Here is a 26,447-nt window from a genome sequence, read left to right on the forward strand (position 1 = left end):
ACGTCAGCCTCTGCTGGGTTACTCTGCGAAGAAAATAAAGCTGGTACTATGACACTGAGCTGTTGTTGTGTGTGTTATCGACTTTGATTGATTGAAGACACGTTTATTCCATTTTCTTGCGCTTGCGCGCTGCTATGGATAGATAGGTCGGTAGGGGATTGGTAGGGAAGGGGAAGTGGGAAAGGATAATGCCGCCATTCACTGCGTCAGCGGCCTGGACGCAACACTATGGTCGCCTGGAGTCATAGCCACCGTACTGTCCTGCGCGTCGCCACAAAGCCGGTCGCCAACGACTCAGTACCTAATTGTCCCGCACCAGCCACAGCTCGATACTTATTTACCGTATTGCAAGTTTATAACCTTGTTACGCAGGTTCCATAAAGAACATCCCTCGGTTTCATTGAGGAACATCTGACGTACCCTTCAGAAGCACGGGGGCGGAAAATGCTCTCAATTAACTTAAATACCACATTCATGTCCTTTTCATCTAGCCCATGTCTCATTCGTTTTGCAACACACAAATAAGTTTTTAGGCAGCGAAAGCGAACTTATTTATTCGAGTGCGCTTTAGGGAACTGCTATCGACTCATTTAGGACACATGGAATTGTTGAAAGAAGTTAGATATCTCGCCAACACGGAAAATGTCATTTGAAGTTAACCTCAATGTGAATTAAGGCAACTGTGAGCGGGAATAATCTTTACGTTACAGCCATTCATGTTCAACGCCAGTGTAACTCTTCCCAGTCCCGCAAACATTTATACAACGGTTCTTCCTGTTCAAGATTTCACTACTCAATATCTGCCCCTTCGCTTTATAGTTCTTTTATTGGGGATTTCAAGGGGGACCTTTTATAACCGTAGGAGGACAATGGGTTCGAAACAAGGGTCCACCAATTTATTGTCTCTTGCACCCCGCGTTTTCTGGTCAATCCCCTGTTCTTTCAAAGGACATATGACAAAGCGCTACGCGTCCTCCTCTCTCCCTGCCGGACAAATCACTCATGCCTTCTGGTATGCATAGCCAACAAAGGCCCCCCAGCGCACTGCCAGTCTAGCGCCTCGCTACTTCTAAGAGCGTAGCCATAGGCGTAGATGGGCCAGCTTGAGCCGCCTTGTGACGGGCCTGAACCATGACCTCCACTCTCTTCCCACTCCTGTTGAAAGGGAATAACTTGAGACAAAAATGAAGCGGGCAAAAGGAAACGAAATGAAAAGCCGAGGAGCGAGGGGAGAGCCTTGGGGGGCACCACCACCTCAAGCAGCAAGCTGCTCCTGGGCGCGCTGCTGATTGATGGGCCCAATCTGGTGCGCTCAGTGCCGGCCGAATCTAGCCTTCTACAAGACGAGCAGCGGGCAAGGCGAAGGAAGGGGACTCGGAGTAAGGTCATGTGTTGCTTTACTTTCATTTTCTGCTGCTTTCTAACGTTTTGCTTTATTCTACTGCCGCTCTTTTTTCCTCTTTTTCTCTATTTCTCTCCCGACAATTTTATTATCGTACGTTCCTCTTGATTTGCAACGTATGCCTGTGTCTCAATATGAATTACCTTTTGATATTTTGCAGCTGGTTAATAACATGCACATAAGAGCTTAGTTCGCATGGGGTTTGTAAACCAAACTGTTGCCTGCGTACGCAGTAAAAAAACGGAGCTTTCGTATCCGACACCCCTCCTTTCTTTTTCCTAGCCTTCAGGTTCATGTGCGAAATATGTATACTGTGTAGGTATTCAAATTATCTATTCAAATTATCTTTTCTACTGTGCAGGCGTTTTTCGTAAGTTCCACCTAGTGCCCCTCTCTCCCCTGTATTCTGTAAATATCTCACCTCTATCCTCTGTCTCTCCTCTCTATGAATCTGTCATCCTCTGCCCCAACTCCCACACCAGCAGGCGTTCCGGTGTCCACCCCTAGGTGTGACAATTTACGCCTGCTGGTGGTCTTTCCTTTTTTTTTTCTTGACAATAAATTCATTCATTCATTCATTCATTCAGTTAGTGCGACCTGATTCTTGCGTAAAACACCGAAGTATTTGGAACCAGTTGACGACCGCGTGCGCGTGAAGTGTGCCGGTAGTCGACTCACAACTTTCTTAAATGTAAAGTAACCCTTCAATAAAACTTAATTTTGATGTCTGCGTAGTGGTCCTTCAAATAGGATCTTAAATGCCCACACAAATAGCCGTTGCACGAGGCAAATCAGAACGTCCACAAAAATTATGTGCAGGCACGCGTACAGGGCAACACTTTTTAATAACAGCACCCTCTTCTGATCGCGCAACACGAACAAAAAAATAATCCGAAGAACACTTTCACTCGTTGAAGACCAGACTGTTGACTGTGACACATTACTACTGCGCTTCACACCATTTTTTTTCTTTTTCTTTTCACAGGGCGGACTATGAATCGTGTCGAGGGCGTGTTATGGCCAGACGTGTCGGGTGGCGCCTGTAGGCATTAGATGATGACCCGGTCGCCAACAGCCAGTCGGCTTGCGCGGTGGTTGAAAGCGAACGACAAGACAAATGGACGTCCTCGAGTAATGTTTCCTCGTCGTCCCCACGTATACGTTATGTCAACGCCGTCAGCGCTGTAGGATGTTGTAGAAACTGCGTGCTTCTCCACTGAAACACTTGAGCCGAATCACATGCCAGCTAAACGTTTGGGAGCTCGAAATTGGAAACGACTGCACCAAAAGAATCTTTTTAACGGTGAAGCTGTTTATCAGATCGTAATTTTTTCCTGTCCACGTTTAAAAATACCAAGAAATCGCCGAGCGCGTGCACTTGAGCGCGGGCCTCGCGACGACCGCCCGGCAGGTAACAAAACCACGGAAGAGCCTAGCGTTCGTGTGTACGTGCATCACGACGACCGCCCAGCGTCCCCTGCGCACGTTCGTCAAGCCAAGCATACCCACTTGGGAAGATTTGCCAAGATTGAGAAAAAAAAAATCTCCAGCGTTCGCCGTAAGCGTGGCAATACTTGCTCGGAACGAGAAGGACACGTCATAGCGTACGCCCCTCCAGGGTGATGTCCAATGATTATCACTTCCAAAAAAATGGAAGACGCGCACACTTATAGTAACAATGATGGAGTAAAGGTCGTTTCGGCAGCGATGAAGAAGCAAATCGGCTGCAATCGTGGACCAAAACCTTCGTGATGGTCTTTAAGGTTGCGTACAGCTTCGCTACCTTCAAGTCTTACGCGATAGTGTGAGCTTCCTTCATTTTTCTTTTTTCCATAATATTTAGCTGCCAGCGATATGAGGAAGTGAGGAGGAGACTAATTTTAATAAAACAGGTAAGCTATAGGGTCTTTCTTCTCATACCATTTTTTAGAGAATGAGGTAATGTGTATGAAATTGAACTCCTTGACGGATATTTCAGAGTCTTACGAAACAATACCAGCTGGCTTCGCCCTCAGCCGAACATTATCTCAACAGGGTACGTAATAACTACTTCCCACTGCATTTGAATATCAATTGAAATCTGCCTTATATATTTTGAACCACACAAGGCATCTTATACGAACCGCTGAGAGAGAGCACGGGAATATGCGTCTATAGTTGAGCTCGAAGATATTAAATTATTTTTATGTGCATAATAGCCTGATCTACTTCCACCGAGGTCAGAACGGAAACCTTTCCTTTGGGTACTTGTACCGCGGCTATGAATGAAGCTCGCAGGCCTGTCTCAGCCGCCTGGGTTCCCGAATAAGTTTACTTGTTGAGGGATAAGAAAAATTGCTTTTCTCATGTCTATTTGAAAAATGAGCGCGTTCAGCTCAGCGATGTACACAAAAACAGGGCTTTCATCCTGTAATTTTTATGAACAATCGATAGTGCGAAAAAAGCACTAACTGATGTAATCAACGCAAGTTCCTTTGCATCAAGAGATTATGAACGGCTTTCTGTGCAAAGTTAACGAGTTGTAAAGAATAAAAAAGAGAAAACAGTTATCCCGACACATCACCGAAACAATAAAAACAAACGTCATACCAAAACATATTATCCTTGTTCAACGATGCCGCAACAAGGTTGGCAACATTCTGTCGATGGTGGATTCATTTTTTTTTTTCAGGCGTACAAAAAACGACTGGAAGTGTCACACGTTCCCAAAATAAACACCGTGTTTACCCTAAACGGTTTATAAAAAGTTGCCAGCGCAGCAGGAGTCAAACCAACATACTCTGTTGCCCAACAATGGTGACACGTGTGTTTATGACACGTCACAACTGATGAACCGATTCATGATTGCTTTGGACCGGTGTCAACTCATTCTCCGCAGCTCATTTTTCAAAAGCAGGCTTCTGGAGCCCGATTTCACTCCGACAGATTTCCGACGACTCCTTCGTCGGTGCATCCATCCGTGAGCCCGAGCCCTTCGACGTCTAAGCACTGCGTTACCGACGCCACTGAATCGGTTTTGGGACAAACCGAGAAAGACAGCAGAACAAATGAACGGGAAACGCTTCCGAGGTCTACACAACACGTGTAGGGCGCCATAAGAGGCACACGCGAGGTGGGGCGGAGATTTATTGTTCTCCCAAGGAGAACAACCCTGTGTTCTTCGTCGAATCCGCCGCGCCGCCAGCCGCGTCGCCGTGTTCCGGAAACGATAGCGACAGCCGGCAGACCGGCTCTTGGCGGGAAACCATCGGTAGCAGACGAAAAACCTGACGCCGCCGGTCGTCTGCCAGGTTCTTTCCCGCCGGGGCGGGTGGACTGACAAACGGCGCAGAGCAGACGACGCGGCCCTCTTCACGGCTTTGTAACTCTCTCTAAATCAATGGACGTTACGAAGAGGGATAGCGCCGAGCGAGCGAGGGTGTGGGCGATCGACGCTTTTGTCTCACGCTCCGGATTAGCGCCCCATTAGCGGCCGCGCCCCGAAGCGCAGATTTTGCGATCGACCACCTCCCATCGACGCCAGGATCGGATCGGGAAAAAAAGGTGGCGGTGGGTAGCGGGGAAAGCTGAGACGTCGGCTCTCCGGATGTGGGTTCGCGATGAAGGATCGCGCGGAGGTGGCGTGGAGGGCAGACGAGGCGTTTCTCTTCGGAGACCTCCTCGGTGTCCCGAAGTCGATGTTTAGCGCGTGCGAGAACGCCTCGGTGCCTATTCCGTGTGGCGGCTCCGTCTTTGGAAGGGCAAATGAGGGGGAATTGAAGGGAATGCTGATAGAGGTCTGTGTGATGCTCAGGGAAGCGCGTACAATATACGATACGAGGACATTTCCGGTCTGGAGATAATGTGGGGACACTCGTCATCGTCCCCAGTGTTCATTACTATGTTAACGCGAACGGGTGGATGGAACTCACAGCGACTGCCGTAAGGATTGGGGAATCGCCAGCATTGACTAAATTAGCTAAAACAAGTGAAGAAGTTGTTATTAATTGTACCCTCCGCCCCCCCCCCCCCCCCCCCGCCCCCCCAAAATATCAAAATTTGTTTGAGTGCTCTTGTTTGAGCAAAGGCAAATTATGTTCATGTGAACAAAATTGACGACAGTGAACGTTGATGCTGCCCAACAAGGCAAGTTTCACTACTTTGAATAACAACAGCTGGTGTCTTCTTTTTGGATTCGTTAATGAGGAGTTACGTGATAGCCTACCCTAAGACCTGCACTTCTGTTTTCCCTACGGTTTGTCCTTTGTTTATCGAAGAAATTTTATGTCAACAAGTGTCATAACTGCGTTTATAATGACTCAAAAATGAAGCGGTGAGGCTCATTGCCCCACCCCCTAAAAAGCGGCATGTTTCTGGTCTCCCTGTTCCATGCACGAGATCAAAAAAGGTACATAGAAGTTGTTATGCAAGTGGAAAAGAATTTAACAAGTACTCGTTTAAGAAGTGCTCCCTGACTTTATAGACATACTATAATTTTTATTTTTGGTTCCTTAGTGAAAAACAATCGATAAACTTTAAATTGCATCTCCGTCCTTCACAAGCTCAACCCTCTGCTGCCGTGATGCAGCAAGAAAAATACAAGACAACGTTTTCTTGTAAAAGACGAGACAAGACAAGAAATGTTACGGGCTACGCTGAGTAACATTTGATTTCGAAATTTATGAGGATGACTGCTGTGGCTTGTCAGTGACTGGCTAAGAGGTTAATGTTGCTATGCCTTGCGCGAAAAAAAAAGCTGAAAAATAAAAACAACTCTAGAGTCCAAAACTCAGAAATGGGAGAAAAAAGCAAAGTAGAGAAGGACTGACATTAGTAGTGGGACGAGTTAAAAGATTAAAAAAAAAAGATCCCAAGTCCCAATCCACGCTTATCAAAAATCCACCGCTCCTTTACTTGGGTTCCGCGGCACAAGTCGCTGAAAGCTGGCATGGGGCAAATAACCAGGAGTGAAGAAAAAACAGCAAGATATAAATTTACGAGGAAGATCCAAACAGAGTGAATTAAAAAAAACAACTAATATAAACCGCGGTACAGCGTTAATCAAATTGGAATGCGTCAAATTTTTCATCTGCGGTTCCCACTGGAGGGAATAAAGTTGTGTCCCCGCCATAAATTGCGGCGCACTATCCTTATTTATTGATTTTCTTTCTCCACTTGTAAGTCACAGTACGCAATGCAAAACACCTGACATCATCAAGAGCGAAAGCTCGCAACCCCTCCCCCGAACCCCCCTCTTCCCCGACGTGGTTTACACTTGCACCCGCTTCAATTTGTCCGGGACCCTCGACAGAGACCTCGAGCAAAATCAAGACGTAATAATAAATCAAGAAATGAAGAACCATGAGATTTGTCACCGACAAACTAGCCGCAGCAACCCTCCCCACCCGAACACTTTAATCTGTACTGTTGAAGTCCCGCCCTGTGTACAACGAAGATACAACCGGTTTACCCACGCGATTGCAACACTCGGGGGTTCAATTTGCTGACTCTACGCTGGCTTCCCTTCGTTGATGAATTTTTAAGCACAGGAAAATCTATTCGGGCTGGCGTCGGGAATTTTTGCGTTAAGGCACCGGAAAATCGTTTTATTTTTGCAGCGTGAGCTACACTGGCCGAGGTTGAGCAGTTTCGCGTGGCTCCTGGAGAGCCGTGCTGCGCGTGCGCGAGGAGCAGTGACGTCACACGGCGCACAGAACGTTTCTCGCTGCCCGGTGTCTCTCACACACCCCACGCGCCCAGCGTCTTCGCCGACCTCCGTTCCGCACCTGGCGGCCCGGTCCACTTGATGATCATGCGAGGGGTCGCCGGGTGTGGAACCGATAGCTCGTGCGTCGCAGCAACACTGGCGTGCGCTTGCGAAACCAGCTTAGCTCTGGGGCGATTGGTGACGCTTCGCCGAAGCCGCTTGATTAATATGCATCTGTCACATAATGCGTATACCGTGTTTGTCTCATTGAAGCAGCAGTAAGCATGATAATCAAGCTAATCCTAGACAACCAGGAAAGCTAAGAATAACCAGCTGAACCTTAGCTCACGCTACGTACATCCTGGCATAGCCAAGCTAAGCAACTGCCAATATATATATATATATATATATATATATATATATATATATATATCTTATTTTCGCCATAACTTGGTTATTTTTCTCTGGATCTTTTTTCGCACCTTACCTGTGGCGCAGGCAGTTTAGGCTGCGTACACGTAGAGATCGTCTGCAGAGGCGCCTACCACAGACGTAGATTTGCTCCAAACCGGGTCTACCGTAAAAATTCTCGACGACCAATTTTAACTTGCCGTTGTCAAATTAATTTGGTATGGAAGGTTATTGTGTCGATAACATTAGTACTTAAATTTCAGCATGCACGTTCATTCATCATTACAAGACATCGTCCGCTAGTAATGTTTCCTGGTGTACTTTTGTCCTAGCAACACACAAAAGAAATCCCTTACCACCCAAAAAAGCAATCTATTATTTGGCGATCCATATGGGAAACGTGCACTTAGTTGAACAATGATCTCGCCTGACTCACAAACACCTATTACTGATATATACACCCTTGGTTCTATTTATTGTGTATTGTTATCTATTCTCCACCTCAATGCTGATAACCCACAGCGGTGGCTCAGTGGCTAAGGCGTGGTGCAGCTGAGCCCAAGGTCGTGCGTTCGATTCCTTGCCGCGGCGGCCACTTTTGTGACGAAGGTGAAAAGAGAAAACACCCGTGTGTTCGAGATTTCAGCGAGCGTTAACGAACCCGAGGCGGTCAAAATTAATCCGGAGCCCTCGAGTACGGCGCGCCTCATCGCCTGTACTATAGCGTCGGCGCGGTAAACTCCACAGTCAGTCAATCAATCAACCTCAATGCTGCAAAATGTTGGGTGTTGCATTTAATCTCCGAGAACATTGAGCGCATATTTGGCTGCTATGTTCAAAATTACCTTTTTTGGTTCAATTACAATTTCTCATACATCCTCCAGAAGTTTATCGTGCATGAAACGACTTTTTCAATAAAAATCCTTTTTCAATGAATTTCTTTTGAACACTGTTTTTTTTCCTTCGTGCGCCTGTATCTCAAAGCGTTCAACAAAGTATTAGTCAAGAAAAATTGCCACTCCTGTTGTCGCACTAGAGTATCGCGTAAACCACGGTTATAAACAACGAACGGAATCAGCGTTCTTTCCTTGTTTCAAGGCGGCAACAAGAGGAGTAGTGACACAGGTTTCGGGCACGTGCCGGTCGTCCTGTGCGAACTTTTCCCGCTGTGAAAACGGCAGCCCACGACAAGAGGCAATGCTATCGTAACTGGAGAAAGACAATGAGAAAGTACAACGGAGCGAAAAGAAAAACAATGGCAGCGCACGAGTTGGTTGAAGGAGGAAGGGTTGTGCCGTATAATGTTTGCTCGCGTATTTGCTCAGGTTACCTCGGACTCGCCCCGTCTCGTCGCGCGGGCAGCGCCAAACGCTCGGGCCTTTTGTTTCTCGACCACGGCGGGTGCCCACCGCTGCTGCTGTTTGCCTTATCAAAAAGGGTTTGATCCGGGCTGGAGGTGCCGCGTCTAATTGGATCAGCCCAGGCGGGGCCCCGGCTCGGATCGCTCGCGAGCCGGAAGCCCGACCCCACGCAGCTGGGGCTGCACGGGCCGACGGACCGGCCACCCGACGTGGAACCGAGAGACGTGGAGGAGAGAGCGAAGCTCTCTCTTTTTCCCCGCGAAGATGTATACACATACGCAAGAAATGGGCAGAGAACACTGGGCCCCTCTCGGCCATCCTTCTAGTCTTACCGAAGCTGCCCACGACTCGCACGCACAAAAAAGCACGCACTCGGGGAAAAAAAAAAGAGAAATGAGTCGACGAAGGAGGGTATTCGAGCCCCGCTTCCCGATATCCTTCATACTTGAAGAAGTTCCGCGCAGTGAAGTCATGCAGGGACAGGTTCTCCGGGGTACTCGGATTGTGAACTTCGAAGATAAGATTGAGAAGGCAGCGTTTGCATTCGTGCTGGAGAAGGATAGATCCACGTGTGGGTAATTTTAACCACAGATTATTTTTTGCGTCTCTATCAAGAAGAAGTATAACGATCTTTGAGACAGTATTAAATGATACCCTGTAGTATGCTGTATGAGAACCCATAAAAAAATTTACTGTGAAGATTTAAGTCGGGGACACCCTCGGAAGAGATGGAGTCGGTGTTGCATTGAGAATGGAGGTGGAGTTTAAGTACTTCCTCCGGATTAAGCACATCCTGAGTGCCGGTGACTAAGGACAGTAAAAAGTACGCATTTGTTCTTTTTATGCCCGGCAACAGTGGTCATCAGATTACAGGAAACTTCAGTTGTGGTGTTAAATAACAGCGGAACAGAGCCTGTGGGAGGAAGCACTTTCCTTTTATCTATTCTTTAAAACAGGCTTCATTTACTCTTAAAACTAGGCTTTTCTCGATTGCCGAATATTGCAAGCCTGTGTGTAGTGTTTAAAAATAAAAATACATCAATGCGTTGGCCTTCCACGAATGCGTAATGAGTCACTACAGTGAACAGTAAATGAGTAAATTCTCGGGCTAGTCAAGCTTCTAAAATGAGGACAGCTGATGGCAGCTGATGACACCTTCGCTAGTTAACCAAGTTGATGCGCGTTTCCTGGCCCAGCGACTAGCTTGGGACACAGTTAAGCTGCACAGCTATGGTCTCCTTTTGTTCTTTTGTTTACATGCCGTAAGACTGCCGGATTTTGTTTCGCCATTACACAGTCATTGGCAAGACTTTTTTGGCACCAAGATAATAACGGTAAAGCTTTCATGGAGAGCAAACGGCACAATGATCGGTGGCATACCCAAAAAGGAGTCCGTTTTCTGGTCATTCAACGGAATAATGCACCTCATGTACGATTGTGAAACACTTTAGGATCTATCACTATACAGACTGATTACGAGTGCGAGATGAACTGGATGCGAGAAGACGTGAGAGTAACATGCCTTTGTTCAGATGCACAAAGTAACACACACCTGTACCCATTTTTCCAACTCAAATCATTCGTCGCAAAAAAGCACGTTCAAAGTTGGAAAGCGATCTTCAACATGCATTCCCTCATCGCAAATACAAGCGGGTGGGACAAAGGCGCTCACTAGGCGCTCTGCTTTTTATTCTTTATTCTTTATTCAATGAATACCTGCAGCGCCCGAAGGCGTTGCAGGTATACATTGAATCCCTGCGTCTTGATGTGAGGGTAAACTTTCTTTAACAAAAAAAAAAAACTTACCCTCACATCAGCCTTCTGCGTCCTCATGTGAGGGTGAGTTTTTTCTTTTTTTTTTTGTTAAAAGAAAGCTAAACTCATGTCCAGTAGGGTTTCTCTTCCTCCTCGTCTTCACCTTGTGATGCTATGCTGCCAAGTTTTGTTGTCGTAGCGCATAAAGGAAAAGACTCAGTAAAAGATATGCTTACATACGGTGGACGGCAGTCACAAACTACGCAGGGTGGTATAGCGAAAACCCGCTCGTACGTATTCGCAGCGATTACGGCGCTGCACTCAAGTTCACCAAACCGCACGTGGTTTCTGGTGGCGAGGATTCTAGGCACACAGAGCGAAGGGGTCGTGTGTGTGTGTCTCCCGCATTAGAAATGGACCCTCGCAGAAGGCGAAGTGAAAAAGAAATACACCGCGAATAAAACTTCACAAAGAATGTTTTCGTTTCTGTGTGTTTGCAGGGGATGAGAGCAAGCTTGGATCGGCCGTCACATCTCCTTTTCAACCGCGCGGTTCGCCGGAATACAGCGCGCGCTGACCGGACGGATAGCGAGAAATCGCTCGGCCGACTTGACCACCCGGTTTCTGCCTGTCACTAGGTCTTTTGACTTTCTCTCAGGCCGCAGCTTCTCGCGCCCGCCACACTTATTTTGTTCAGTTCCCGTAGAATTTAGAATCAAATCCACGAAAAATTATTTTTGAGCAGGAAAACCTCAGACCGCAGAGGCAAGAGAGAGAAAAAATTAAAAGAAAGTTTCAAAAGAAGTACCAAAAATTGATATAAGACTCGAAAAACCCTTGAGAATTATTTTTTAGTTCGCGAATAAGTACATATTTCGCAGAAGCAGACAGATACTCTGAAACAAAATACGAACAAAAATAACGGCGGTATGTTTCTAAGTTTCTAAGAGTACTATTTTTGTAATGGGGGAGAACCCGAAAAGCAGGAAGGCGAAAATGGGCTGGATTGTTTTTGCATGTGTGTGTCTGGTTCGAAAAAAAGGCTGACGGAGCTCCATATTTTTTTCCTGCTCACAGAATTGAGCCTCGATTTGTGGGCTTGCGACCTGTCAAAACGTGTTAAGGAAGCGTTGTAAAACGGGGTTGATTTCTTCGTAGTTCCACTTTAAAATGAATTCATTGCTTATTTCAATCTAGTTTTCGTTCACGAAGGATGAAGGCTGTTCATGCTTCTTAAGGGTCGTAAATAGATGACTATTTTAACAAAACTAAATTCAACATAAAAAATTACAGACGATAACTCTAAGGTCATACGAGCTACTACGATGTTTGCTAACACCCGCATCCCTTTTCATCTTTGCTTGGGCCAAATTCAAGGTTTCATTTTATTGCATTGTATTTTAAAAGCTGGCGCAACCAATTCTGCAATTTCCTTTTCAAAACGGCGGCTCAGCGGGAATCAAAGCGCAGTGAGTCTTCGTAATCTACGAAATAGGACGCACGAACGACACCGAGCTACCGACGAAGTGGCCAGCCGTTCTTTGTCGCGGCGAGGGGCGCGACAGACGGAAGAACAACTGTGCTCCAGACCTCTTGCTTGCCAAGTCACTGGTCCGTTCGATTGGCCCCCGCTCCTCCCGAAGTATCCAAACACTGCTTCGCTCTGATCCGAGCCGCTCCTTTGTGCGTTTCTGCACGCTACACAAGACGCACCTCGCGCGTCGCGCAGTAAACACATAAACACGAAGACGCGGACATGCGTTCACACATTAAACGCATCCACACACACGCACACGCACACACACATACACACACACACACACGAAGGCTCACTAAGGAGAGTCTTCGGTGCTTGCGGGTGCGATGAAACAAACGGGCCGTTTCCAGCGAAGAACGTGTCCGGCCAACGCGGTTTCGTTCGGGACGGGGCACAATGGGCCACCCGGCGCCAGGCCTCGGCGGCGCCTACGCCGTAACGCCTGCTTGGCAGAGCTCGCAGCGTTCCCGGCGGAGGCTGTTCCGGCAACCATTAGGAGCACGCGACACCGCCGTCGGTGCCGCTTCTTTGTGCGGCATCCCTGACGCCGTGACGATGGACCAGGGGGACGTTGTAGCACGCCGTCCCAACGCACTGACCGTTCGATTAAGGAAGCCTGTTCTCTGCTACGCCGCCATGTTTGTCATTTGCACTTGCAGGAGTAGAGAAGCAATGGCTTGCCGTCAAAGCGCGACGGGTTGTCGAGTGTCTCTGGAAGTGTTGCGTGTGGGCCAGAGTGAAATAAAATTTTCTCTCGCTATATTTTGGGCAGAAAAGTTATTGATTGATTGATTGATTGATTGATTGATTGATTGATTGATTGATTGATTGATTGATTGATTGATTGATTGATTGATTGATTGATTGATTTGGAATGGAGGAAAAATGGCTGCGGCTTAGCTCAGATAACCTTGGATATGCAAAGCAAAAGCTTGGCTTAAAACTGGTTGAGTCTTGGTTTCGCTTGGTTGAACCGTTGAATTAGCTGTAGTGCCGACCACGTCTCAAAGCCGTTCGGTTCCCTGCAACGCTCGCAGAAGGAGGCCGGGCGAACGCGGCGTTCATTCATGGCGAACGCACCATTCCTCTCCGCCGGGCGCGAGACGAGTCACGTTGCACGAAACGACCCAGCGCGCATGCATGGGAGGCTGCGGGGGTGGTTGGCTGCCTCGGCCGCAGCGGCGGTGGCGACCGCTGTTGGCGCCCGCACGCACTAAAAGCGGGCCCGGCGAATCACGCGATGCGCTTCGAGGGGTGTGTCGCTGGGGGTGTGTCTCCGGTCAAAAGGTTAACCTGGGAATCCTCCACGAAATTTCTGGGCGAAAGTAGTAAAGTTTTGTTTTAAAAGACGATAAAATCCCCACATATTACAGACATCAGGTACGTTGGATAATGCAATACGCTCATTTGAACGCAAAGTTGAGGATGGACTGAAGACGCGTTCTGCTTATGCCAAGTTTGGCCAAAGCAATTATCTCCAGTCAGTAGCAAGTCCGAAAAAAAACTCGGCGTTTTTAGCTCTTCACACAAGAATCCGACATACGCGACGTCGGAGTACAAACGGTACATGCGAAAGCATAATTTTCTCAGTTCGCATTGCAACACTGAGAAAAGCCAACGGCCCTAGTTTTGACAGCTACCTAAAACATTTTTCCCGCTTTTCAATCTAACAGCGACACGACCGGGAGACACGGCTGGGAGAGCGAACAAAGCAAATCTCAGCTTGATCAGCGCAGCCCTTCCGATTTCTTCTATTAAAGCACTTCATCCCCCCGAAGCAACTCATTAGCCCCCGGTGTTCCCCCCTAATCTGATCGACCGTGAAGATGAACGAAAGTTTCTTGAACGGTCCATTTAGTGGCAGCTCAGGCAGTACAGAAATTAAACAAAAGAGAGGAACAAATTCCTTAGATAAACATAGTGATGGAAGACCGGCCTACTCGTTTTTAAATACAAATCGAGAAATAGGTTCGTGACGACCCTCTAATGGGCTACATAAAGGGGTGGTGGTTCCCGCCGTATGAATAGAAGCTTCGACATGGTTTTACGTCAGCCGTTCGGCCTCAGCTCTTAGATAAAAAAAATGAGTAAGAAATAGAAGAAGTGGAGAAACATTGAGCGGCCACCGGTGATCTCTGCGCTCCACTTGTATTAGCCGGTACAGTAGTCGAGTGCAAAAAAAGAAAGCGCATCTACCGCTCCATCTCTGACTCAACCCCGGTGATACGGCCGGCGAATTCACTCTACACAGAAGAGATATAAATTAAAAGCAGCAAGATAAGAATTGGTTAGGGTGGCGTAAAGATGACGAAAGTGAGTTTCGGATACGGCCAACGATGTTCCACGCTGGCGTTGAAACAGTGAGCGAAACGAATTAATTAGGCATGGAAGCAATTTAGAAGAGGAAGAAGAGCAATTAACAGAATAAATTATCGAAAAAAGAAGGTGAGAAGGTTAGGGGTATTCAATGAGATGTTCTGTCAGCATCCACCCAACATATCTAAAGCACGCGGTTTAATCGAAAGGGAGCCATCGCAAAAAAAATTATGGAAGTGTGAGTGATGCATATAGAAAAAATCCGGCAGATATTTAGTAGCTCACGCTAAGGAGATAATAAAAATTAATAAGGTGTGTTTAAAACCTCATACAAAACGCAACTGTCACCGAAAAAAAAAACAGTCGAGCAAATTACAAATGCTAAACCCAAACATACGGAAAGCGAAAAGAAATATTATATACGCGGAAAAGCAGGAATTATAGGGAGTGAATGAAACAGGATAAACAAAATCCAATAAAGCACAAGATGGAAATTACTGGGAGATAGGTGGCTTTCCCCGTCATTGGACGCAAGCGCTTAAAAGAACGGGGTGCGAAGTGCATTCGAGCGGCATCTCGGGTTAACCCCAAACGTTGCCTTCATGCTACACCGCAGCGCACAACTGCTCTGCGGAAAAGGCGAACGTAAAAAAAAAAAGGAAACACCTCGCAGTATCTGGGTATGTAAAAGACAAAGCTACCGAGGTCGGACGCTATGAAGACAGAAAAACCTCGTCGAGAGAGAAATAGAAAGAGAAAGTAACTGCGCAAATGGGACAGTCAAAAGGGCAAGAGGGAATAGCGGGCAGCGTTTCGTCAACTTCTGTTGCTGGGCTGACGGCGGTCATTAGGTTGTATCAGCGAGCGGGGAACCACCCGGCCGCGGGTTTTGAACCGCACTCGCTGTCTCAACAAATGATGTCATTAAAGGTGCTGCCGCCGAAGCTATAGGAGGTGGCCGCAGACGGGGGACGGGAAAGGGCCCCGGGCGTCATTAAGGCGTCGCGCGCGCAGCCACAGGCCGCCGCCACGAGCTCCCGTGTTGCCCCCGAGTACAATACGCGCTTATCGGACGACACGAGCCAAGATTTCCGGCCGGTGTGCTTTCTCCTCGCTCAGACGAGGACGAGGGGGGCTCCCGGTGAGGAGGGCGGCTTATAAAAACAATAAAGCCGGTACTCCTCCTCCTGCGTATTGTTTCCACGGGAGCTCAGCGAGATCGTTCGGGGGAAGGAAATAAAATGAACGATCAAGCCCCGGAGAAAAAACGGCAGCAATCAAAGAAACGCGAAAGACGGGTAAAACGAAGGTTAATGGGGAGGCCGTAAGGGCGGGTAAGCAGGGCCGGAATTATAGATTGAAAAGGAAGGCTCATCTTCGCACCCGCTCCCAAAAACGGGAGCAGATAAGCGGGGAAAAAACAAGGGCACGCAACGTGTGCGGCATCGGCTTCGGAGCCGCCGTGGCGGCGTAGCGAGGACACAACGTAACCGAGGGGCTGAATTGGCGTCGGCTTCGACGATAAAGCAAAATAAACCCCGACCGCACAACGGTAAGGTCCTTTTCCCTGTTTTATTTTCATTGTTTTTGCGGCCTCGCGGAGATTAGCAGCCGAAAGCCTCCGGTCTGTTCCTTCTGATTTCCCGGTCACCTTTGGTTCGGCCGTTGCTATGAACACGCAAGAAATGCAAGCAAGCCAACATTTTCAGAAAAGTTCAGTCATGGGGCAGAGAGACGAGTCAGTCATAATAAATCTGGTCACTTATTATTAAAGAGAAGCTTTTTAGGTCTCATTGATGGCGCACGTCGCGTCGAAAAACGCACTGCACGAAAGCAAACTTTATTTGACGACGATGATGATGTATATGAGTGAAGTAAAAGAAAAAAAAAACTGTGATTGATTCTTCTGTAATAGGACTCGGTAAAACGCGAAAGTTAAACGTGTGCAGTGAAGTCTGTAGTGAAATGAGCATGATTTGCGAGTCAACGGCTGTCTTGTGGATGTGCTTGGCGAGCGATGTCCCGCTGGCCAAGTTGTACTGGCGTCATTTCCGTGACGGATATGACGTCAGTGAAACTTTGGTGCAACCCGGCATAAAACACTTTCGTGTTAAAATATGAAACCCGAAAACAAACAACGTTAAGTATAAATAACTCCTTAGTACTAAAGGTTGCTTCCCCGCAAGAACACCTAAGTGCAGGGGTGTACCATCTACAGGCCACTTGCTTCGTTGTACTGGCGTCATTCCCGTGACGGATACGACGTCAGGGAACTCTTGGTGCATCCAGGCATAAAACACTTTCGTGTTAACAACGCTTCCCGCGACCGGAATCGAATCGCACCTCAGTCCCTCGCCTTATGAAGCTGACTCCCATCCAATTGCGCCATTACGGCAATCTAGAAGCAGTTCGGATTCGGAGAGGGTTGCATGGACGTGCAAAATTAGACAGCAAAAAATTAGGCACCCCTTCATCTAACGACGCTGATGGTTGAACTCGAAGCTTCCTTCGCGCGAAATCAAATGGAGAAGAGCCGAAGTAAAAGCCGATGCGATCAAAAATCCAAACTGCGTGCGAGTCAGAGTGAAAACTCAATGATTCCACGCCCCAACCATCTGAGAGTCAAGCTATAAACTCAGACGACAACCAAGGAATCCTTCACGAGAAAGCTTTGCGTTCAACCACCGTCATCGTCACGCGGCGGGGCGCATGAATTTTTCGTTTAGGCCTAACCTGTCTTGTAACTGGCTTGAAAACGCCATAAATTTCGCAGCCATGTAAAAACGACCACGATGTCCAGGTTAGGTGTTGGAGCCCAAATCTAATGCTAACGCATCAGTCTCGGCGACGGTTTGTCAGCAGCAATACTTCGATGCGAAACTGCGTGCTGGTGCAGTTTCCTCTGTTCTTTCGAAGTTGTACTTCAAGTTTCTGGCGCTAATCAACAGCTCATTGAAACGTTATTGGCTGCCACAAAAGAATACGTTCCGCAAACTCAGTTCCTTACAAGAGCTTGTTAACACACCCGTGTCATAACCACAAACCCTAACACACACGCACAAAACCACCAACGGCAGAAAACTGCGGCAACCGTTCTATTTATTTTCAGTCTTACGTGTTCAGAAGGATATGAAAATCAGTCGGGCTCCCCATGTATGCAGATCTTTGAAGGGAACAGCGTTGATCGAAAACCGCTGCCGCTTTCACGCGCTACCTATCCCGCCGGTTTAATCGCGACAAACCCCGCGGCTAAAAAGGCAGTGAACGCCCCTGACTGTGGGGTTTCACTTCGGCCCCGCTGTGGCATTCAAAACCAAAAACTTCTACTCATCTCTTTCAGCACATTTTCTCTTCCTACTGGACGCGAAAAAAAAAGGAATAGACGGAAACAACTCACCACACTCGCTTTCTCTTTCAATTCAACAACTAAAAAGTGAAAACGCCAAAATTCGTAGATGATGACAGTTGGAAAGGCCGTCAACAGGCGGAGTATCAGGAATGCGCCTTGTCAAAACCCGATACCCGCGTACGCTCCTCGAATCTCCCAGTCATCGGCGCGTACGGATGGAGGGAAAGAGATACAGAGAAAATGACGAGCAAATAAACAGAGTAGGGCAGTAAAGTCGGAAAGGCGTCTGTCTGTTCTCTTTGTTCTTTTATCTCCATGTTTTCAGATTCCACGTACTGCCGCGGTCCAAGACGCGACGTGACAAAGTGTGGACGGAGCTGGGAAGAAACGGAGACTCGGAAGAGAAGTCAAAAGGGAAGAGAAATCAAAAGGAAAGTCAGCAGCGTCAACGGCGTCTGCCGAAGACGCAAGCTGCCGAGGAGGGATCGAGATTCGACGAGGAGAGCACTTCTTCCCCCTCGGGTGTGATATGTACAAAACAAGTAAAAACACAATACAAAAATCAAAAAAGTAGACGGTGAGGAAATGTGCGATTGAGTTTCAAAAAACAAGACGGTTTGCTTTCTCAAATCTTGGTGATGCAAAAAACGCAGCGACGCCGCCTCAAAAAGAACAAACGCAGCTTTTAGCGGGACGCCTATTTAAAAAATTAAACTCCATGGCAATGTAAACGCGAGAACTAAGGGATGCGTGGTGACAAAAAAATAAAAGGGGAGATGGAGACGGGGTTGGGGGAGACCGGGAAAAATAGAGACGTCGCTAGCCAAATCAGGGAATCCCAACCCTTTTGTGTAAACCGGCGGGGACAAGCCGACCCCTTCTTTTCTACAGGCGATGGGGGGTGCGCGAGAGGAGTGCGGAGGAGGAGGCGTTGAACCCTTTGATGCGGAGATTAGCCACGCTGTTTGTGAGTAGCGCCTGCCTCCCCATCCGGGATGAAGGCGGAGGAAGTAGCTACGGAGAAAACAAACCAACCTACACTACGGAGCCGCCTGACGTTGCCTTAAGGGGGTGTGCGGAGCACGCGAAGGAACGAAAGCGAGCGTGGAGTCTGATAAGAGAGAGAAAGGAACGGAGGAAGTTGGCGTTTTCTCCGAGTGGCAGATGGCGTCCTTCTGCTCCGGCCCAAGGCGGCGACTCATTTGTCTCACCACCCACCCGCTCACCCTCACTCCCTCCGTCGTAGTCGTCGGCGCTGGCAACGCCGCTTAGGCATCGCGCTGTATATATGCCCAGGGCGAGGTGGGAGTCCCGGAGTGAAAGTGGTCCGGGAAAAGCAAAGAAGGGCCTTTTTCCTTTCTGGGAACTCTTCCTTCGTCCCAGACCGGCTGCCACTGATGGCCTCCTGACGACTCTGACGAGAGGAGGGAGAGTGAACCTTTATTTATATGCGCCCATGCCTCTCTGATCGGATTAATCGGGACGTCTAATTAATTAGCCTTTATATGATCAAATGGGTTCGCGTTTTCTTTTCGACGCTATTTAGGCTGAACTATGTAAACAACAAGTGCAATAAACTGTGTGATTTGTATTAATTCCTCGGTACTGAATTTTCTCGCCACCGGGTGGGTACTTGTTAAAATTCTTTACGCTGACCGCAATAGGCATAATGTTTTTTAGGGGCGAAACCCCTTCGGGGCTGGGGCCGTTGGCGTCTCCTGTCGCCGTCAGAATCGCCGTCTCATGTAGTCATGGTGCTAAAACACCTGGACACGCGTTTACGTCTCGCGCTGGGGCGCTTCGTAACGTGTACTAAAAATACCGTGACACTCGTTTACGCCTCGCGCCAGAGAGCTTCGTGCTTCAAAGAGAAGATACCTTTATAGCAAAGCTGTATAGTTCTACCCTCCCACGGTTTCACCTCCGTTGGAAAAAACGCCAAGGCGCCAAGAGTGCACTAATTCACTGCATGCTTCGCCCCTCCCCAGGTTTCACGTTAGTGGAGATGGCCCAGGAATTTTTTAAAGATGATAGTCTTTCTTTGGCTACTTAAACGCAGAAATTTTGGTCTGTCTGTCTGTCTGCCTGTCTGTGACTCGATTCAACCACCCGGCCAAAGTGAAACAGCAACTGCGCCATAGCCTTATATATCCACAGCCAAATCTAAACGTCTAAGTGCTTTTTTAATTGTTCATACTTGTAACACTGTTGAACAAGAGCAAGACATTACGCAAATATAACGCAGAAAATCAACACATGAGTGATACTTGCAGTGTTCCTTTATTACAAAATTTATGGATGCTTGGTTTTTGAGATAGAAAATCAAATACTACATCAACTACAGATAACCGTCACCTGCTGTGGCCCGCGCTACCTGGCGGCATCTAAAAAAATCAAACGCCAACAGCAACGAAAGGTTCCACTAGATAGGTTTCGCGTTCCGGTCGAAACGCTCGTGGAGTAAGGCAAAGTGGTTCTATAAAAGTTGTAGTAGGGTGCCTCGATTCACGCGCGTCTCCGCCGTACGGAAGCGCTGACATCGAGGCACCCTACTTGGAGCAATTGAACACGGTAAATATAAATTTACTTGATCAAACCTCTAGCGTGTCATCTTGGGGGAAACGAGACGGGAGAGGTGAGAGGTGAGAACAGCATGAGAGGTGAGCGGGAAAGAGAAGGGAGGCATTTACTTGCCAGGGGAGCTAGTCGACTATCGTCTTCCGTCGACATTTGCAACGAAAGGAGCAGATACGCGGCCAATTTTTGCAGGGCCCTTTTTCTTCAAAGCTTATGGTTCAGCTCCTTTTTGGTATTAAGACCTTACCAAGCATCTAATTCGTGGTGCAAGCAACATGTGATACGGAAACATTTCGTCACAAAAGCAGCAGAGATAACCTTAAGAAACATTTATCACACCAGCCTCACCCGTGTAAGCAATTGATGTGCCATGATCATGACTTTGAATAGGGCGGTGCGTAAGTAGGTGCGTGGACGCTCCCTTGTTATGTTGTACAGAGCATAGCAGCTATACGGTAACACTGGATCGTAATTTAAAATCACGCTTTTTAATCAGCATACCGCTCGGAAGCGGAAAAGAAGGCGTACAATACCCATTCACCCGCAAGTGCGTAACTACCCCTCTCCCATATTATTTTAGCCACGTTTACACTAAAAAATTCTCTGAAAATGTTATCGAAATTAGCAGGGAAGCACACTTCTATATCCATTCTTTGTATGCTTCCTCAAAAATTGTAAACCACTTTTGTAGAAATATCCTGTAAAGCGTGCTTCTCTGTTAGAATGGCGTGTATTAGTAAGGAGCCTACGTACCAGGTTTGGGACACGCGGGAGGTAGGCCGATTAGAGGATATATAGCGAACAATTTAGGAGGGTGAAGGAGGTTCAACCATAGCTGGTCACCCAGATGCGTGCCAGATATGTGATGCGTGCAATATTGCATTAGCGGTACGCACTACCAAAGTTCGCACTCAAGTAGATTTGCACTCCAGTGCTAAGCGCTGCCAACAGACTGCGTACGATTGCCTAACCTCTACACTAGCAACACTATTCATATGTGGAGTATGTCGTCCTTTTTGCCCCTCATCTTACCTTTTAAATGTTTATACCTTAGCAGCCTCACTAAGTTGACAACCATGTTGCATACACTACTTACGGGAGGGTCCTCCGCAACTCGAACATTGCAGTCAGCAGTAACGCCCGAATGTCTATTATGCGCAACACAACCGGCGGCTGCTGCGCAAAACAAGAAGGAATTATCTAAAACCTACACAAATCAAGCATGTGTCGCTTTGGCAAATGAACACAGAAGAGCAAGGATAGAGATAAAAACGCCAGTGAATCCATAAAATAAAGAAAACAGAGGTGCATTTGCCAGATCGTAAAGGAAAGAAAACAGAGACACTTCTGAGTTGCCCCTCGTAGACACGTCTTTTTCTCTTCCTAAGAGGCAACTGCAACCCGATCCCTCGCGCACGAGCTCGAGCACGGAGCAAGCGAGAAGCTAACGCCGAGAGATGATCGCCCTCTCCAGCATGCATAAGAGCGTCGATGCTCCTCTCCGGCTAGATGGCTGTTCCGTCGTACGACGCCAACCACCACGCGCTGAGAGTGCCGCGGGTCGCCCCGAATTAGCGTCTTGCGGTTGCCTACCATCGGAGCGCGTGCTCGCAGCCGGCGAGCAGTGCCGCTTATGGCTTCCTGCGCTTCCCATCAGGCCACGAGGTCGGTAAGCGTTTGGAGTCGCCCGGTCTTGTCGTTGCGATGCTTCTTGTTAGCTGGAAGATAGAGCTTGTGAGCGGTTGGCTTACTCGTTTTGTTTTCTGGTGGATTTTGTGTTTTTCCTTTGTTCTATAACATAGTTGCTAAAGAGGTTCATACGAGTGCGTGTGCACGTTTGTATGTTAAAAGGGTAAGGGCAGAAACACAAAGTAGCAGATGAAAAAAGAGGTAAGCTTGTAGCATTACCTACGTTGCTTCCCCGTGGGGCCGTTCTTGTTAATGAAACATTCAGTGGACATTTTTTACGAAATTTCTGTCAAGAGTATAGAGGCATTTTCCGTTTCACTCCCATTCCTAATGTCGCTAGCATAGTTTTGTTGAGTCAACTTCATTTAGGTTAGGGATACGGTCCTACTAGTTTCCAGCACACCAAGCATTTCAACAGGGTGATTTCAACAGGGTGTTCAAAGCACGATATGTGTTTAAAAAAAGGCTATTTCAAGCTGTAACGTTGGAACGGGAAAGCCACTGAACGCTAGCCTCAATTTCGTAATAAAAAGAATGAGAATAGAGCCTCTATAAAACAAAGTTGCAATTCATCAACAATAAACTCAGAGGTGCTGAAATGTCTCAATATCTCGAGCAAGGTTGTACTAGTAGACAAAAAAGCAGTGCCGCTTGATGAATTATTGGCAAATGATACGAAACCCCGGTGAAGGACTTGCGAGGTAGCCAGTAAGGAAGCCTGCACGTAGGAGTATTTTAGCATTTGTCGGTGCATAACTTTTGTGTTCACACCTTTTAATGTAACTTCAATCTCTGCTAACGACATATTCTGCAGTAAAGGAGTAAAAGAAGGAAGCCAGCAAAGAATTGCGTTTTCTCGTGCCAACAGTTCTTTCGTAAACATAATATGGTTCCACATACGGCTTTTTTTTCGATACACCATTCTCGGTTTTTTATTAAACACCAAACCAGCTACAATCGCCGACCGTTTATTCGAACGCCGAAAATTTGGACAAGCTTGTTTATTCGGACACCCTCGCGGCACGGCCGTTTTTCCCATTGAAGTAGATGTATATCCACGGCAGATAGTTCGGAGACCGCACAGCACGCCTTTCGTTTTTCGGACTCCAGCATCGGTGCTCTTGGAATTAACGCCACCGAATACCACCAGGGCGTTGCAGACCATGGACAAAGGTGTCATCAAGAACTTGAAGCTACATTACCGATCGCACCTTCCGAATTGTGTGCTGATGTGTGTGTGTGGACAGTGACAAAAGACACGTTGTGGATATGCTGTCGGCTATCAGCATCCTGTCTGATGCTTGGAGGGCAGAGACGCAGGACACGATACGCAACTGCTTTTGGCATGCGGGGTTTGTCGTTGGCTGTGAGGACGAGGATAGTGACACAGTCCAGAACCCGACAGCTGAAATCCGACCTGCCGCAGCATCCGACATTCTCGATGACCTCTGTGCTAGCGTTGTCGATGTTGGAGCGGCTACTTTTGAAGATTTCACCAACATGAATACTGCCGACCTGCCATGTGCTAATTGGATGATGACGAGATGGTACGCCAGGTCCTAGAACCGGCTGAGGTGGTGGGCAGCGACTCCGATGATGACGTGCCACTAACGCCAACTTTAGCGCGAGCCCTTACGATACTGTCTGCCTACAGTGCCGAACCAACGCTGGCAGAAATACATTCACGTAGGCGTGCATGTGTACAGAAGCACTCACATACGTTTTTCCAGCCGTTGGGCCCATGAAGTTTTTTTTTCTTTTTTTTTCTGTGAATCCTTTTTTTCGGGCTCTTGATTATTCGGACTTATCGGCGGTACCAGTCCAGTACGAAAAAACAGTTGGCGACTGCATTATAGACAAGGAATCTCTTTGCCAAACTGTATTTATTTCCTATCTCGAATGAGGCTTCAGCAGATCGCCTTCTACCAAAGTCAACAATTCACTCCTTGGACTCCGCGCTACTGCCGCTACGTAAAACTGGCCCGCGGAACGCCATCAAGTGCACTACAGACGAAAACGCAATAGTAATCGCATAGAAGATGAAAAAAAAAATCGACTTGAAGAAAGACACTCATCAGCGTGTGTTGAGAAAGACAGGGGGACCCGAAACACGGCGATGCGAAACTGACAAAAGCTACCGCAGCTGTCGCCGCTCCTCTGAGTCCTCAGGATGAGCACCAGCGGGCTATTCCTTTTATAGTAAGCAAGCGAGAAATAAGCGGCGCCACTTCGACCTCGACAGACATCAGGCAGCAAGTCCCGTTCCCGCGTCTCACTTGTCCTACAACGGAGGACCTAGCACGAAAAAATAAAAAAGTCAGCGTGGTGCAATACCATCCGCCTCATCGTGTCTCCACATTGTGCCACTTTATTACGTTGTATCTCATCTCAGGTGACCACCTGGACTCAGATAAAACGATGGAGCGAAGATGAAAGATAGAAGGACAAAAGAACAACGACGAACAGTTTCTACATTGGCCATTGTGTCCAGCATACATAGAACGTTGCTTCCTGGTTTCAGAAACTGCCTGTATCCTTCTCTTTGTATTTGTATCTACAAGTATGAAATTACCGATCAAATTATGGGACATTTCCGAATGCTTAGGGTTCACGCTAACTTTCCAAAATCCCCGCTCCTGCACCTTTCACAAAAAAAAAGCGTAAACTTGTCTTTCACAGACTATAGTGGCTCCTGTTCAATTTCCTTCATAATATTCTCTCTACCTAGTCTTTCTCTTTCACAAATACAACCGCCATGTTATGTGTAATTAAGTTAACATTCCTTATGTCTGTTTTAGACGTCATATCCTTCCTTTGTAGTTCTTTATGTGTACCCTGTAGCAACAAACAAAAAGAATGCCTTAATTTCCTCGTTGAGCCATGGTGCTACAAATTCTTTTTAACCAAGCATCTGCAGAGTAGTACAGTATTTTACCCAACAATTTACGTTTTAACCCGTGTCTCTTACTGAACAGTCCAAATAAATTACTACAACTTCCTGTGGTTCCTCTTTGTTCTTCAATTTAAAAACTATTTCCTGATCGGGCCCTTCAGGCCACTTTGTCATATTTGAATATTACTGCAGAGACTGACAAGAACGCACAGAAACCTAACTTGTAACACACGTTTTTCGCACCGAAGTTACAGCACAGATATAGAAGGAACACGCACAGTTATAAACGCTTCAGCGTGAATTTAAACACGCATCACTTCCTCTTTCCCTTCACTCCCCTTTAATTCACTCCTGTCGACCGCAACTCCTCTCTACGACAGGAGAAACAGCCCTTTAAAATATCCCCTTTTTTCTAAAGTAATACCAAGTTGCATCTTGAAATTTGGTCTCTTGTTTGTCTATGTGTTTACCCCGGCACCAAACAAGAAGCATCAGGACACTTCGGTTAGGCCTGACTCTGTTCTTTCCCAACACTTCGTCCAGCCCTCGCGTAGGGTCCTTTTTATCGGTATTTTGTGCTTCGGGTTTACACAAGCAGGTTACTCCGCGTACAGACAACGTCTAGCCTTTTCTTGTCTACTTTCAAATACCAGCTCTTCTTTTTTAGAGACTTCCCCAACGTCCAGCTTGTTTTTAAGCGCGGCATTACAAGGTGGCATGTTCCGGAACGCCGCTTCCACGCCCAACATGTATAAAAAGGAGAAAGAGGGGGGGAACACGTCGGAAGAGAAAGAGAGGCCGACGCGCTGACGTTTGACGGGCGGTGAAGGAGGCGGCCGAAGACAGCGCGGGCTGAGGCGGGGTTGTGCTCCGCTCTCTTCCCGCAAGGGATGCTCACAGCTGCCGGTGACGTATTCGCTTCCCTGTTCCCGAAGAAGCGAGGGACCAGCAGTTGGGGCAGCCGAGTGCAGTCCGAACTGCCGGTAGAACAAGCGATTGGTCTTTCTTTATTTTATATTTATCTCCTCCTTTACTTCGCTATCTGCCTGTAACGTTTCTACGCTATCAAAAATTTCCGCGGGTCCGCTTCGCCACTGTGGGAGTGAACGAAAATGGCTACGTTGAAGGTAGCGAATTGGACGAAGAGCAAGGTTTGACATACGATTTCACGCAACGAGCGCTCTGACGCAAAGCATTATGTTTGCATTACGTAATGCCAGTGAGAACGTAACATCTTCCGACACGGGTCATATGCTTGGCCTGGATGTTGAACCATGTGGCCGTCTTTGTCTTAGAAATTGGAAATTTAGGGGTGTCGTGGTGAAGCAGACCCCAGAAAATTGAAGAGTCTAGATTCTGGATGAAAGCGTTGTCGAGAGAAATGGTTTTCTCAAGGTACAAAGCGTTCGTACTCTGAGACGGTTGTGCAGCGATAATGAATAAAAACAGAATAGGTGGAAGTAGCACCACG

General features: G+C 47.4%; 1 protein-coding gene across 2 annotated transcripts in view; it reads right to left on the bottom strand.

Moving 5' to 3' along the window:
* Positions 1-26,447, bottom strand: part of LOC144163133 (uncharacterized) — a 176,433-nt gene that overhangs the window by 49,346 nt on the left and 100,640 nt on the right. The gene's annotated exons all lie outside the window — the stretch shown is intronic.

Source organism: Haemaphysalis longicornis, unplaced genomic scaffold, assembly GCF_048455015.1.
Source record: "Haemaphysalis longicornis isolate Haplotype H1 unplaced genomic scaffold, Haemaphysalis longicornis Haplotype H1 scaffold_12, whole genome shotgun sequence".
Taxonomy (NCBI): domain Eukaryota; kingdom Metazoa; phylum Arthropoda; class Arachnida; order Ixodida; family Ixodidae; genus Haemaphysalis; species Haemaphysalis longicornis.